The sequence below is a fragment of the Pseudorasbora parva genome, chromosome 18, assembly GCF_024679245.1.
Source record: "Pseudorasbora parva isolate DD20220531a chromosome 18, ASM2467924v1, whole genome shotgun sequence".
NCBI classification, from domain to species: domain Eukaryota; kingdom Metazoa; phylum Chordata; class Actinopteri; order Cypriniformes; family Gobionidae; genus Pseudorasbora; species Pseudorasbora parva.
In genome coordinates, this window is record NC_090189.1 from 8,578,374 (window position 1) to 8,595,551 (window position 17,178).

The following is a 17,178-nucleotide window of genomic DNA, read 5'->3' on the forward strand; positions in this document are numbered from 1 at the left end:
TGTTCTGATGCTTCACCAGAACCCCCCCAAAACCAATACGCTGATCTGAAGAACCTATACAGTGCTTTGATTTCTTTGCTGAATCGCTGAGACTTCAAAGAACCATTGAAGAAGCTTCAACTTTATCAGACTATAATCAACGCTAATGTGTGCACATAAACCATACAACCCAGGATGGTTTTTGCAGACCTTTTCAGATGCTTTTTAGGGGATCTGGCAGAAAGTAGTTTTCCTCCAGCAGGCGCGCTGGCTGCAGAACGTAATTGGAAAAATATGCAGGATGAGAAACACACCAGGAGAGAGAGCGACAGAGAGTTTATGTTTTTCCATAGGCTCATAAAAACGAACCTATCACTCTGGCTCTCCTTTTGTGTGGGGTGAAAGACAGATGAAAATGATAGATAAATGTAAATAAATGCACGTTATTCTCATTGAAACGTCTTGGCTCCTGGTAGATGGTCTGTAATGAAGAACATCAGTGGGTCAGGGTGGAGTCGCCTCGTGTCTTCTCTAGTAGATCAGAGATGCTCGAGGTCAAGCTCGCAACTAAAACTCTTATAGAAGGACTCACCCAGCGGACTTGTTGGTACAGCAGATATTAATATACATTTAAAAAGTCACAGGCATTTTAAAATATTCAGCAATAGACCATTTGTTAAAAGGCAAGAGTTTTATTTGTTGTTTAATCAATGTCCCCTTTTGCATGTAATATGTATGAGAATGTTTCTTTTTTACTCATATAAAAGCCAACTTTCTATGGTTAGATTCACTGTTTGACATCTGGTTTTATGGTTCTGTGCTCTGTATATCACACTCAGATTTGGAGAGTGTGAAGTTTACTAGTTGTGAACGTGAATCTGTGGTTTGTACATTAATGACGGAGCCAAAGCAGACAGGATATGATCTCTCATTCTCATCCTCCTGGTTTCTCCAGCCTGTCCCAGGGAGTACCCCTCTCTCTCTCTCTCCTCTCTCTCTCGGTCTCTCTCGGGGTCTCTCTCTCTCTCTCTCTCTCTCTCTCTCTCTCTCTCTCTCTCTCTCTCTCTCTCTCTCTCTCTCTCTCTCCTGGCTGGAGGGAGGGCAAGAAAGAGCGGGCGGGATCGAGGAAGGGGGGTTGGAAATTCTGCTCTGCGTGTGTGATTAGATTCGTGTCTGGTCATGGCCACTTGGCTGATGGAATTATTGAGCTGTTTTAATTATAACAAGAACATTTTGGTCGAGGAACTTCTTAAAAACATGCTTACTCACAGCAATGATACAAGAATTCCAGGATTCCGTGATATAAAATTAAGATTCCAATTAGAATCTCAAACTGTTTCATAATCTGACTGTAATTTAAGAACGTTTTATTCTCCAGTTCTTTAAAAAACCATCACGTACTGGTGCTTCAAAGATCCCATAATGCAAATCACGAACCTATAATGAAACATTGAGCGTTTTTAATCTTCAAAGAACCATACAGCAACTCAAGAACTCTAAGTTTTCTTTGGTCATGGAAAACCTGAGGAACTAAGAGTTTTATAGACCTGGCAAAGTAATAGAGATCAAAATAGTGCATATTTTTCTGTTTTTGTTTAGCTCTGAAATATTTCATTGAAACTGCTTGTTGTAGACACAATATAATAATGAATGGATGGATAAATTATGGAAATGAGGTGTGTCTACACAGACAAAAAGGTTCCTTGGCGAACCATTTATTTCCATTTTTAAGAGTATATACCAAGTGTTAAGCAGTGAAAACTTGAACTTGCATGAGTGAAGGCTGAATTAATTAGAGTGATTCATTGACTTGATTGTATCAGGGACATCCGTCAATGAGCATCTGCTAGAAAGATGCTCATTAGAGTCAAACTGAGTTTAAATGTATTAGTTATCTGGTTTCATTCAGAGTATAGAAGGCTTTGGGCTCTGCTCTAAATACAGCTGCGATTCCTATGTAGTGTATAAAGTTAAATTCTGTATGCTTCCAGTTTTTTTGTAATGCAGAAAAGATGGCGGATTTGATCCGCAGCCAGACTCACAAGTTTTCAGGGATACACTTTATGGAGCTGTGAAGCTGAGTGGGTCAGCAACACTCACTGCCTCCACCGTGATGTCATGCTAATCAAATCTGCTGGTAGAGAATGACGTGCTGTCGTAGCAAAGTTTATGATGGGACTAGCAGTGCATTGTGGGATACAGGAGAGCTCTTACATAGACAGAAGCTTGTAAAGGCAAAAATGGCCAACGGTGATGCTGCTGCATATCCTGTGCAGGGCTATTCCGCTTTATTACTCACACTAGTGCTGTTTTATGAGATTTTTACGAACACTTGGCGAACCGGCCCTCATTTAGCCTGTTGGGCGTGCTTCACTTTTGAGTGGACACGAATGCCATTTAACAAATGGCATGTTGTAACGATTGTTTATTGCCCACGTGTGTTGTTTCTGGTTTTGGTTACTCTTGTTGTTGTTTTCTGGAGACCCTTAAAGTCTTCAGAGAAGAAGTTTTGAGCCAAAATTTCACACCCTTTCAAAAATGTTTCTAATGTAATGAAAGCAAGCTGTCCATTTCAACCATCCTTACTATTCATTCAGCGATTGATATAGTAAGAATCAGAGAGGAATATTAACGTCGGGAAGAAATCAAATTGGTGTTGCCTTTGGCTCTATTGGTCCCATTAACAGAACAAGCGTGTCTTCCTCCGGCTATTAAAAGGTACCAGTCCAGTTCCAACAGGATGAAGGGTTTCCCTCCTAATCAAACTCCCAGAATTCCTTTTTGCATAAAAACTGTCCTGTACGGTATGCAAGATTAAAACGAGTATGTTACAAATCATAGCATGTTGGAAATGTAACGTTAAAGGTGCCTGGATAAATGGCATGCTATTTAAATGGATTTTCTAAATATGCATCAGTCTCATACTCTCCATATTAATTAGTATGCAAGATTGAGAGTGAACATCCTAATTCATAGTATGCAGGAGAAAGTACTTCAATAGTGACTGGTTGTCAGAGACATTTGACATACCATCTCTGTTATAAAGCCTGTAATATTAAGATTAGTGCTTCTTAAAATCATTGTATATCACATATTTACAATGGATTGAAATATGTTTCTGATTCACATACTATCTATCTTATATAGCATGCTATGATAAGATTAGTACATTAACAGTATATTGAAGGTGCATGGATGATGGTGTACTATCTACAGTGGATTTTTGAAGTATGCATGTTTGTGCATACTATACATCATACATAGTATATGCTAGATACACGTAGATTAGTGTGTGCTTTTCTCAATCTTGAGTAGTATTCAAGATTATGATTAAAAATAGTAAATTAAAGGTGCATGGATGGTGTACTAGTTACAGCTGGTTTTTGAAGTATGTTTCTGTTTTATCAATCTTGTATAGTATACAAGATAAAGATCAGCACGCCCCAAATCATAGACTACACCTAATGGAAATTTTAAAGTATGCATATTTTCACTAACTATAAATCTTGTATAATATTCAAAATTAGGATTTCAAGTCATAGTAGTTTATGCTGAAAATAGTATTCAGGAACCCAGATGACATGCAAAACCCAGTTTAAAGTTAATTGGCCACAACCTTGGCTACTTAAAAGCACAAACTTTTCCGTTGCGGAAAACAGTATGTACTTTTCAAATTTAGTGTAAGTATGCAAATTGATAGTAGATGTGAATAGATATTAGTCCAATATATTTTGTGTATTACGAAAGACCAGATCAGCCCTCGGCCCTGTACTTGCCTTGAATGTCTAGGAGGTCCAGCTCTGGGATCACAGGACAGCTGTATGTTGTACGGTTTGTACTGTATTAGACATTGCAGTTTTTGTGGCCAAGTGTAGAAGTGAAGTTTCTTTTCTCCTCTTGGTTTATGCGGTTTGGGCTTTATAGCGTGTGTTTTAGAGTTGCATTGTTTTATGATTGAGAGTGTTTCAAGTCTCCCTTCAATCTAAAGCCACATTTGGGAGTGTGATAGTTGGTGAAACCTTTAAGGTCTCAGTTCACACACTATAAAAACCAGATATTGCCTCTTTCAGGACCAAACCCTGACCCACATGTCTGCTGGGTTCACGTATAAAGTTCACTGTAGTTGCTCCATTACTGCAGATAGTTTCTCATGGATCATTATTTTTAACTAGTGTTTTATATATCAGACATACTGAAGACGAGATGGCAAACTCGATTTTTTAATATTCAAGTGAATTACAAGAATGATGTGTATATGTAATATAAATTGAATAGATTTAAATAAAAAATTGATTCAGTTGAATGGGTTCACAAAGCTACAATAATTTTACAGTATTTTTGCAATATTTGAAACATAATTGAACAATAATGATTGACAGCGGTATTTAACAAAATATTTATTTCACTTGAGTGATGACTCAAAAGAATCAGTGAATAGTTTTCTGAACCAATTAATTGAATCAAATGGTCTGATTTGCTCAAATGAATCTTCTAGTGAGAAAGGAGGTGAGAAGTGTTTCAGAAAAGAGTAAGAGAGGGGAAAGTGAAAAAGACAAGTGATTGAGGGGAGAAAGGAAGGTGAGTTATAGAAGTTAATGACTGCAGACCTACAGGAGATGAGGTCACCCGGTCAGAGGTTAAAGGTGGCATACTGTGGGTGGTGCTCTTCAGATTATGACCACCCCAGAGGTTTACAGTGCCCAACCTCGAGACACAACGTCTGGAAAACACATCTCTTTGAGTAGGATCCATTTCAAAATGTTTTCAAAAAGAGACTTAAAATGGTCAATTTTATACTTAAAGCTGGTGACTTGTTAATGTTCTTGTTAAATCAAGCATAAGTGCACCTACACTACCGTTCAAATTTTTGGGGTTGGTACGGATGTTTTTCCTACATTGATTATTAAATGGTTGAAAAAATTCAAAAGTGTTTCAAGGACCATATCTATAGACCAGAATATCAGAGATTTGTAAGTGGGCTCTTTTGACTTGGCAACAACCTAGGAACCACATGGCAACATGCTAAAACATCTCAGAACACCTCAGCAATTGCATAGCAACTCCCTAGCAACCACATAGAGCACCCTAGAAACCCCATAGCAACATTCTTAACTTCTCAAAATATCTCAATACATAGTGACTCCCTAGCAACCACATAGAACACATTAGAAAGCCGACCATTCTAAAACCTCTCAGAACACCTTAGAAAGTGCAAATCACCAAGAACCTCAAAAAAACCCTAGACATCCCATAGAAACATTCTTAAACCTCCCAGAACACATTTGCAATGGTATATTAAAGCTGCACTATGTAATTTTTCTGTCCGCTAGACGGCGCCTATTCAAAACAAAAGGCATAGTTTGATGACGGCAGGTTTGAGCGTAGAATCTTGGGACATGTGGTCTTCACCTCAGTCGGTGGGAAAGAATCGGGATAGGACTCATGATCGTGGTTGCGATTATTAATGTTACTGTAGTATTAAGCAGAGCAGGACTGAGTGTTGTGGAGCTGAGCAAGGCCGCTGAAGCGATTGTTGAGCAACACACGGCTCGCGAGCAACGGGACTTTAATGACGGGATGGGACACAGTGGTGGACTCTATTTCCACTTTTCCTCTAACGCAGGAATGAGGTTAACACAGCTCTATGTTTATCATATTAGATACATTTATCATATTAGATACATTTTAGATACTCCTTCCGGTTTCTCACAAGTTTCGGAAAGTTTTTTTCCAGCATGGGTCTGTGTGACGTCAAATGGGGCGGATTTTCCTTGTACGGGCTCTTCTCCCGGGAGGGCACGTGCGACTAGAGCGAGAGAGCAAATGCACGCACGCCCGTAAACGCTTTGCTCGGCTTTAGGAAGGCCGGCTGCACTGCAGTCCCAAGACTTCATGAAATCAACAATGTCACCAAAGAAGTGTGTTTTTGATGGAACGGTCCAAACGATGAAGGTTTAGGGTCGTGCTTTGGAAGGAGGCAGTGAGTAAAACTGCTTCAAATGTCTGTGTGTTGTTGGCTAACAAATATTAAATATTAAACCTAGTATGTTTATATATGCCTATGCGCTGAATACGCGCTGAATAAAAAACTGCTATTCCGTAGTTTTTTATGTAATCATTAGTCTGACTTAAAACCGTTTCGCTTGCTACTGCTAACGTTTAGTCTCGCATACAATAGTCCATAAACCAAATCATGGCCTCATAAACCATGAGTAAAAGCTCACAACCGTTGCTGCTAAGCAAATACAGTTACAGTATCACACAGAGACGTCCTTCTGTTTGCTGCTGCTCCTATTCAATTTCAGCCCCCGGATCAGATTCTGGATCATATATGTATAGTTGAATCTGATTGATAGCCATGGTTTATTTAGGGTAATGTTTTCTTTTCCACGTTTGAGGATGTCAGAGCTTTCAGACCCTCTCAACGCAGTAGCTGTGCGTGCTCGTCATTCTTTTGCTTCGCCCACCCGATACGCCTCAAGCCACTCGTTTTTTTTCTGGAAAGACTCTGTACAGCCTATCTTTTTTATAAATATAATAAAACTAAAGACATTTGATTCGGAGAGATGCAATACTACTCTATAGGTACTCAAGATTGACATGAGATTGACTGAAACTTAATGTGTTTCACCCCCCAGTTAAGTGTGTTTAAAATGATGTTATAACGTTACTCTGTGCGTTCGCTCAGCAGCTGCTGTAACACTTGTTCTCACTGCTAAGAGTAAAGTGCTTCTGCCAAATAAAACCGGAAACCGAGGGTAACGCAGATATGACGCAATTGACAGGCGACTCCCTCAGACGTCCCGACTCCTTGGTTAAAATAGCAACTTTCTCACAATTTACAAATAGTTGTAAACATTTGGGATATTGTAAGAACTTAAAGTGTTACTTCAGTTATTAGCATATGGCTTTGTATTAGTAGAAACCCTGGAGTATATTTAAATGATTGTTCTCCCTACCCTCATATCCCCCGGAGACAAGAGATTTATGCATTTTATTTCTGGAAAAATTCCTCCGATGACGCAAATATCGTCAATTTGCGTCACCAGAGGAATTTTTGGCCAGCGGCTAAAGACTACAGCCAGCAGAGGGAGGCCTTTCCGCATGTTTTCAACTCGAGCGTGGGGGATGGGAGATCACACTCACAGCACTCAGCTCGCAGCTGCAGCCTCAGGCATTCATGTAAATGGCGGCCGGCAGAGCAAAGAAAGTGTTTTAACTTCTCAAGTTAATTCCTATGAAAGTTAAGCTTTCAAAGGCATGAACTGAAAATGCTCCAGACTGAACTAGCGCTGTGAATCTATGCCGTGAGTGCAGTCGCGTTACCTCAGCTCTCATCACGAGAGATCATTAAGCTCATCATGAATGTATGTGACTCCTGCAGCGTTTGTGCTGTGTGACACTCCCTCAGGGGCTTAATCATGTATTGAATAGACACGTTCAGTTTTTAATTGTACTGTCTGTTCCCTAAATGAACTAATTTTATGAAAATGAACGTGGTCGCGGTGGGAAAGTGACCCTAGTAACCCCATGGCAACATTCTTAAACCTTCCGAGAATACCTTTGCAACTGCACATAAACCACATAGAACACCCTAGAAACCCTATAGCGACATTGTCACAGCATAGCAACTCCCTAGCAGCTACATAGGCCACCTGAGAAAATTATACCAGATAATAGGCATCCTCTGTTTAATGAGTTTGAGAGACGACCATCAGGTCGCAGATTTAGAATACCAGTGTTTTTTTTAATGGGGGGAAACAATCTTTCATGCCACAACCAGTTAAAATTTTAAATGAAAAATAGTGTTTTTGTAGTGTCTACTGAGCGGGTCTCAGTGATGATTTAAAAAAAAAAAAAGTCTTATTGTCTACTGTTTTCTGTGTATGATGTTCGTTTGTGTTGTGATTATGCATGTGGAAACAATTGCAACCAAAATTACCCCAAGGGGACGATAAAAGTCAAGAACAACAACAACAGAAATCCAATAGCGACATTCTCACAGCATAGCAACTCCCTAGCAGCCACATAGAACACCCTAGAAACAGGGCCGGCTCTAGCTCTTTGGTTGCCCTAGGCGAGATGGAGTTTTGCGCCCCCCACCCCTCCACCCCACCCCACTCACTTTTATCGTCTCTATTCTAATTCAGCACGTCTGTTTTCCTAGGCCTACCCCTAACCGAGATGCACTTATTATTAAACACGTTCGACGATTTATTTCCACTTTTCAAACATTTTCTCACTTTTTATTGAAAATAAATGCCTTTCCGATCTGATATGTGATGGGAAAAGGGAATAGAGCGAATGTGGTAAAAGGCAGGATCGAACCTCTGATCGATCTGCATCAAATCTCGATGCCGTGCGTCTTACCACTACACTACAGCCACTACAAAGAATGTAGTGAGCACAGCATATTTCTGTTTAATGTAAATAATATGGTATCTATCGTTAGGCTGCTCCAGTAAAAAAAAAAAAAAAAAAAACGAGAGGCCGTATTTATTTCCTTCCGACGCCCACGTAGAGAGCGTTATTCATATTCATAACGAACTGGACTTTTGATATTTAAATGACATCCATGTAGGTTATTGTAGATTATTGTCAGTGAAGTTATGTTTGCAATACGTATAGTAATTATGTAGAAAACTAGCAAGTGATAGCTTGGTGACAATATTAATAATATTTATAAAATAAATATTAGTTGATAAGATTGATACTAAGTAATTTTATTTTGTTTGACAACTTATTGGCTGAGATAAGAAGACTAACCTCTATACTGGGCTTTCTTTCAATTTTCTTCCTTTCTCTTTTTCTCTTTTTCCATCCCTGTGCATCCGCGGGTTTAGACGCCTCATTTTTGATGAACGCGCAAGATGAGCACTTGCCTGACCTAACGCCTGAACTAATAATCAATAATCACCATCAATTCAATCCAATAATCAGGTTGATAAGTAATTAAACGTGTGGCTGAGGGGGCGCCCTATGATGATCATGTTTCATGAACATTATGTTGTATTTCGCTTGTTCCGATTATATGCTTAATGGGAAGTAATGGGCGGCACTAGAGCGCGCTCGCGCCCCTAACACAATTGTCGCCCTAGGCGACCGCCTAGCTCGCCTATAGCAAACGCCGGCCCTGCCTAAAAACCCCATAGCAACATTCTTAAACCTTTCCAGAATACCTTTGCAACTGCACATAGACCACATAGAACACCCTAGAAACCCCATAGCGACATTCTCACAGCATAGCAACTCCCTAGCAGGGAGGACAGGGTTTTAGTCTTTCGGATTACACCTGGTGTTGATACAGCCTGCCACCCCTGCTGCTCACACATACACACACTGTCGTCTTCCATGCATGCATGCGTGCGTGTGTGTGTTTAGATCTCTGGTTCCCAGAGTTTGAAAGTTGAAGTTTTCAGGTATTGTATTTCTGTCTGCTCTGTTCTGTATGAATGGCCTCTTTCACAGAGCTTTTAAACGGATGCCATGTTTGGGCTTTGCTGAGGCTTTGTTGTGATTAATTTGGGGGGTGGTGGTGGGGGTTTGTCAGTGTGTGTGTGCGCGTGTGTGTGTGTGTGTCTGGCTTCTCTGGAGTTCTAAGCACCCCTACGACGGCCTGAGGTTCCCCTGGGCTGTCATGAAGCTCACACATGTGCACACACTTCCTCTGAAATAACATTCCCTACATACCTACACTAGAGCTGCTAACTCGGTGTCAGCATGACTAGAGCACCCCAGAGCATCATGGGATATGTGTGTTTTTGGAGTAAAAAGCCACAGATGGACCAGCATAGATGGTTTTCTTTTATTTCTTGGCATTTGGGATTGGAGAAATAAGAGCGAGAGTTTGTTCTCTCACATCTGGAAGCTATAGCCGTCATTGTGCTGTCTGCTGATCCCAGAGAAAAAGAAGGAAAAAAGAGGGGGGAAAAAAGGAAAAATGTCTTCCAGATGTTTTTTCCCCTCCCCTTGCTATGGAACAGCAGAGGAATAAAATACTGTTTCATTAACACAGAAGAAAAATACATGGTCCTCGCAGTGAGGAAACTGCTGCGATTGTCGGTACAGAGGGTTGCAAAGCGTGCTTCGCATTCACACTAATCACAGAACGGTTTGTTTTTCCGACGTATTCTGCTCTTTAAGCCGTTATGCCCATGCAGACCTACTGACCCGAGCCTGTATCTGTTTATTTGTGTATTTGTGTGAGATTGCAGAGCTTTTCTGAAGAAAGAGAGAGTCAATCTACTTTTCAAGATTTTTTTAATTTCTTTCTAAGAGCCAGATGACTTACAATGCAAAACAAATCATGTTCCATTTAATTAAAAAATATGTTTTTTTTATTTAATTAATAATTAATTAAATAATTATTTGCTTTTATGTTAAATGCATATAGAAAATGTGTATATTAATTATATAATGAATATAATAATACTTTGCCAATTGTCTACATTTTGCACAGTTAACAATTTTTTCTTGTACTAAGCATAAATCTCTTTTAAATTTCTTAAGATTTAAACTTAAATTTGACAGTGGGGCAATAAAAATACACTTAATTCATATATATTCTCTGTATATCATCTTAATGTCCTACACAGTTTAGCTTCTAAACTAAATTGATCTTGTTTTAATGTTTTGATATGTTGTAAAATGTATGGAAAATAAGTCAAAATCTATGTGATGTTATCATTTGAAAATCAAATTGAAGCTCAGAATGGCTGCATTTTCTGACATTTTCCACATATCATTTTTTAAAATGATAAACATTGATAGTTGTGTCATTGAGTTTCATTTGCATAAGGTTAAACTCTTCAGTTTAGTTTTCAGTTTTGTTGCATCGTCATCAAATTCTATTACTCATGTCACCTCAAATCCCAACTGTCTATGACAATGAGTGACTTCCTGTGTGTGTGTGTGTGTGTGTGTGTGCTGATCTCTGTTGTGGCAGTTAAGAACCCTCCTATCTCACATGGCACATTCATGACCCTGAAACAGGGAATTATGGGATTGCCCAGGGTTTATGACCGGCACGCATGCGCTCTCTTGCTCTTTAATGGGTTTTATGTGAGTGACTGCTGATCTATCTTTCCATCTTGTGGAAAGAAGAGAGTTTTTGTGTGACAAACAGATGAAAAAGTTCATTCATATGCCTCAGAAATGCCACAGATGTTCATATCACCACAGCACATCAGATGCCTGGATGCCTCGTTCAAATAGTGACCCACAAATTTGTTGTTTGCTCATTAAAATGTACCATTATAGCATAGTTTCTATTGAAATACTATAGTTACTGTACTACTGCTATTGCAAGATAAGGGATCTTTTGCAAACAGAGTAAAATCTTTGCAGAATCTGTCTTTTGTTAAGTATATTTCTTATGCCAGTAGTCACAAAAACCAGTTTGCCACAATTGTAGAAACAATAACTGAAGTAATTATGGTAATTTTAAGGAAACTATGACTACCATGGTTAATGTTTGTAAGGGTCAATACACGTGGGCTTTCAAAGCCTCTTTGAGCTCTCATAAGGTTTTCATTATCCTGTGGATGAGGAATCACTTGAGGGCAGCAGTTGGTCCTGTAATGCTTCATTTGAGCAGTATGCTAAAGGTTATGTGCTTTACTCTCTTGTGTGTGTGTTTTACAAAGCTTTATAATACTGTACATCTCAGTCAACCACACACATCTCTTTTTGTGTACAGTATATATTATTTATGGTCCAATATGATAGTCTTTATTTTAGTATCGACCATCTCATTGCTTTCACTTTCCCCTTAATATTTTATATTAAAGTACTCATGTACCCTTATTTTACATCCTATGAGTGACCATCATATCTATTATTTTATTAAAAAAATCATTATTGGCTGTAATTAGTACGACATTTTCACTTTCAGTGAGGATAGTAAAATGACATGTTGCACCTAGTTCACATAAAATGCAAAAATACTGTAGCGAGTGAGTTTTCGAGTGATACAGTAGAATATAGTACAATGACATCATCACCAGCTCCTTTTTGACCTTGCACACCTGGAATATGCTCATGCTTTTGAACGCGTAGTTTTTTGTTCTTTAAATACTTGAAGGTTTTCCTGGGTTACAGATATGTGGAGTCAGTAATGAGTGATTAATAATGTTCAGTGGGTAATTCATGAAATGTTTAGGCAACCCAGCAGGTCCAGACATGTGAGAAGAACTTTAGGATTCTGGAGCGGTGTGCGGAAAGCTGACATTCCTTCCACTGGCCTCATACTGAGAATATAAAATAGTCTCTCTCTCTCTCTCTCTCTCTCTCTCTCTCTCTCTCTCTCTCTCTCTCTCTCTCTCTCTCTCTCTCTCTCTCTCTCTCTCTCTCTCTCTCTCTCTCTCTCTCTCTCTCTCTCTCTCTCTCTCTCTCTCTCTCTCTCTCTCTCTCTCTCTCTCTTTCTCTCTCGCTCTCTCTCTCGCTCTCTCTCTCCGCTCTCTCTCCTCGCTCTCTCTCGCTCTCTGTCTCTCTGTCTCTCTGCAGTAGCACATTATGAACTGGCCACAAAAACCACAGAAACGTTTGACTCTCTCCAGAAAGAATTAAACACACACTTTACTCATGCTTCAGCTCAGGACAGTGAGGCTTTTGTTCCAGAATCGTAATAATCCGGCAATACAATATGTACAATAGTATTTCGTCTCACATGTGATTGAAGTAATTTTAATGAAACTGATGTGCTGTTTTATGATTTTTTTTAGTGCATGGTATTGTGGTAATTGTGCCTTTTTACAAGATTATACCATACTTTTTGGGCATTTACCATGATAATTCCATATATTTTTGTACATTGTACCATTATACTATTGCATTTGTTATAAACGGTACCATAGTAATATTGCTTTTTTACTTTTACCATATCAATACCATGCTTTTTGGACATTTACCATGATAAATGTCCAAAAATATATTTACCCTCTATTTATACTGTGTTTTTTTGCCATGTTTTTGAACATAATTTAAATCAAAACACCATAGTATTTCCATCTGATACTGTCATTGTATCTCAGTACTTCATCGGCCAGAGTTGTGGGGCTAGTTTTATGGGGTTGAATGAAACTAAGGTTGAGTCTGAATGTTCTTTTAACGTTTGTGTCTCTTTTGTCATAAATGTGTGTTTGATTTCATGGGAAGGGATGTATGCAATTGGATGCACGAATAGTGAGTATGATTGAGTTGTGGTACAGCAGCACATGAGTCATCCTTTCCAGTGTCTAATAATGTGCACGCTGAACACCAGCCAGCGATTCAGTCATTGAACGTGAGCAGTTTAACATGGAAAAACTTTACACGCTCTTTGCTAAAAGAGACGCTGTTTTAACTGCATTAGACAATCAAAAACCATAAAACGTGTTATGAATGCTGCAGACAGATGAGATGTTTTCTGCTGAATCAGTCGGTCGTTGATTGCTGCTCTAGTTAGAGGAAACCAGTGAACACCACACAGTCTAACCAAACCACCAAACCACATACCATTATTGTGCACTTCAAACAGCCCACAGAGAGAGAGAGAGAGAGAGAGAGAGAGAGAGAGAGAGAGAGAGAGAGAGAGAGAGAGAGAGAGAGAGAGAGAGAGAGAGAGAAGAAAAATATATAATGGTTTACAAGGAAATATACTTAAGTCTCATTTAAGAAACTCGAAGCACCTGGTCGGAATACCTGCAATTTTACCCGTTAGCCCTATGAGCCCTGCCCTCCCACCATTACAGCACTGTCCAGGTCAAAGGTCAGTTAGTGGACAGTGACCTCCAGCATGTAGAAGAAGTGAGGTCATAATATAGATGGGCATCACCACAGGGCACTCCTCCCGCTTGATTGGCTGCTGTTGGTTGAGGAGCTGTCAATCACTTAGATTGACCTATCATTAAACTGTCAGCACCGGCCTCCTAAATCTTCTCAGAACACATTAGCGACAGGATAGCAATACACTTGCGTTGCACACAATATACTATGCACTTATACACTATGTACTTAAAGGGGTACTTTAGCACTGGGAAGATGAATCTGTATTTAAACTGGGTCATTAATGTAGTAGAAATGTGAAATTATTTTTAATTTAGTGCCTTCTAGACTGAGAAAAGACAGAAAATGTATTTTTGTCTCATGGGGATGAAAGACTACAATTCCCAGAATGCTTCGCTGCCATGTGAGGCCATTCCCAAAGCCACTGCTACTGGATTACAGTGACTGAGTTCAGAAAGTACAATTAAATACTGAACGTGTGTGTTCAATATAACGATTAAGTCTCACAGCAGACTCAGATTAGGAGTCAGATTACATTTAACGTCATAAATGAGTTGATGAGCTCTTGTGATGAGAGCTGAGGTAATCGCGACCACGTTCGCGGCATACATTCACAACACGTTTTCAGTTCATGCCTTTGGAAGCTTAACTTTCATAGAAATTAATTTGAGAGAGTTAAAACACTTACATTGCTTAGCATCCGTTTAAATTAATGGCCTGTAGCTGAGCTGTGCTGTAAGTGTGATCTCCATCCCCGATGCGCGAGTTGAAAACATGCGGAAATGGCTCCCTCTGCTGGCTGTAGTCTTTAGGCTCTGGGCAAACATTCCTCTCGTGACGCAAATATCGTCAATTTGCGTCACGAGAGGAATTTTTCCAGAAATAAAATGCATAAATCTCTCGTCTCAGGGGGATATAAGAGGGGGGAGCACGATCATTTGAATATACTCCAGGGTTTCTACTGATACAAAGCCATATGTTAATCGCTGAAGTAACCCTTTAAGCACTATGTAGTCAGCAGTGCAGTGAATGAACCTTAGTATGGTTATTTTCACCATTAATTAACATTGACCTCTATGTAATTAAACCTGTGACAGTCAAGGGCATGAAGTGTCCAACATTCCTAACTCAATTTTTTCGGTTAATTAAGTGCATCATCTGGCTATTTAGTATAGGACACACCTTTGCAATATCGTAGCAACACGCTAAAAACTGATTAGAATGCCCTAGGAACCGCCTAGCTATTAACCATGAGGGATAAGTTTCAGAAAGAACGTTTAACTGTTGTCTTATGCATGCAAGTCTTTCTCTCACTCTGAAGGCATTGCTTCACAGATGTTACATTTTCCTGACATGCTTCCAAACCCCTCAAATGTGTCAGAAACAAATGCCTCTGTCAAGCTGTGATCCGATGAACAATGACATCATAGTGTGATTTAAATCAGTGACTGACACCTTTTTCATGCTATTTAAGGTCAGATTTTCATGGATTCTTCTAAAGTGGTAGCGCACACAAGCTATTTCTCCATCATTATGCTATGATGTGGGTTTGTATTTTAATGCAACATGTGTTTCTGATATACGGAACATTCTAGGCATTCTAGAACATTGGAAACCTGTCTTGGTTCAGAATCCACAGAACCGCCGTTAACATGAGACGTTTCACTCGGTCCAGATGTGCTTTAGATATGCACAGTTCATTTTGTAAAGGAACTTTTCTGGTCTGTGTGCAAATGTTGCATTATGGAAATTGTATTTTAATAGTCGTGACTGTAAGTGCTAATAATGTGAATACTTTTAATAATTTTTTTAAAGATTTTTAAGAAATTTAAGGGTAAGTTCACCCAGAAATGAAAACGTACTAACCAGCAACACTTCCAATCAGCTTCGGAACGCAAATGAAGATCTTTTTAATGAAATCTGTCTGAGAGCTTTAATTGGTCTCTCCATTGACAGCTACACAATGAGCACTTTCTAGCTTCAGAAAGGTAGTAAAGACATCATTAACGTAATCCATGTGAAGCGAGTGCTTCGTGCAAAAAACATAATTTACTACTTTATTTGCAAAATATGAATCTCCAATGTGCTTTGATGAGAGCACCAGGATGCATGCGTGTTGTGTTAATGTGAGAGCAATGTCGTCTGAGAAATGTCTCTGTTCTTTTGAACTTTATATTCATTCAAGAATCCTAATATGTTAAGTAATGTAAAGCTTTCGTTAGCAGTTTATTAACAGTGATGAGTCATGTGATTCCATCTGCGTAAAGGCTAATTAGCATGGCTCAATTTACCCCAGCTGGTAAATCTCATGGCAACACCATCTAGATCTGTATCATTTGGGGTTGGTACAGTAAGATACTTTTATTTAAAAGTCACCTAGGCTGCATTATTTGATCATGAGTACAGTAGAAATGGTATTAGTGTGTAAAATATTTCAAATGTTTTCTATCTAAATGTATTTTTAATTGTGCACTGACCACACTCTGTGATCTTACATGGTGTACCACTTCTTGGTACAGTTGAAGTTGCTGCTGTTCCTAATTGCTTCCACTTTGTTATACCACTAACAGTTGAGCGTGGAATATTTATTAGTGAGGAAATGACACGAATTGACTTATTACACAGATGGCAATCTATCACGATACCACGCTTGAGTTCACTGAGCTCCTGAGAGTGACCCATTCATTACTAATGTTTGTTGAAGCGTCTGCATGACTAGGTGCTTGATTTTATACACCGTTGACAATGGACAAGTGATTGCAACACCTGAATTCAATGATTTGAAAGGGTGTCCCAATACTTATGGCAATATAGTGTTATTCATTTTCCATGACTTTTTTCAAATTAGGCTTTAAGGACATCCCAAATAATTAACATGCATGCAAACTGCCTGCGGTAGGGTGTTTCTGTGCAGCTGAGTGCTTGTATAGCATGTTCTATTTTGTTATTGCAGTTTCTAGGGTATTCTGTATGTCTTTGGGATTGTTGTAGTGATGGTGCCTAAGGTACTTAAGCACATGGTGTTCAGTAAAAATATAAATGCATTAAGTTGGATGTTTTACCGTATGTCTGCCAAATAAATTTGTGTCGTTCTCTTATCTCGTCCATTTCCTGTTGTTTTGCGATTTAAAACACTTAGTCAGTCTGGTCACTATCTCACGATGGGAACAGTGAGAAAGAGAGAGAATTCATCTTGCCAACAGGCTTCCTGTGTCTCCTCCATTCACCTTCCTCTGTGTGTGTTTGCGAGTTGTCTGCCACATGATTGTGTGTGTTTATAAGCGCCAAACTGTTTCCCAACCCTGCATGCCTATTAGAAGTATTTGTATGTCATGCTCGTCAAAATGATGATTCATTTTATTCAGAACGACCTCAGTGACCCCAACACAGCTCAAGATCAGAACCCGCCCTCTGCTGAAGATTCTGAATAAAAAT

General features: G+C 39.2%; 1 protein-coding gene across 2 annotated transcripts in view; it reads left to right on the forward strand.

Moving 5' to 3' along the window:
- col5a1 (procollagen, type V, alpha 1) overlaps window positions 1-17,178 on the forward strand; it is a 109,627-nt gene that overhangs the window by 959 nt on the left and 91,490 nt on the right. The window lies entirely within an intron of this gene.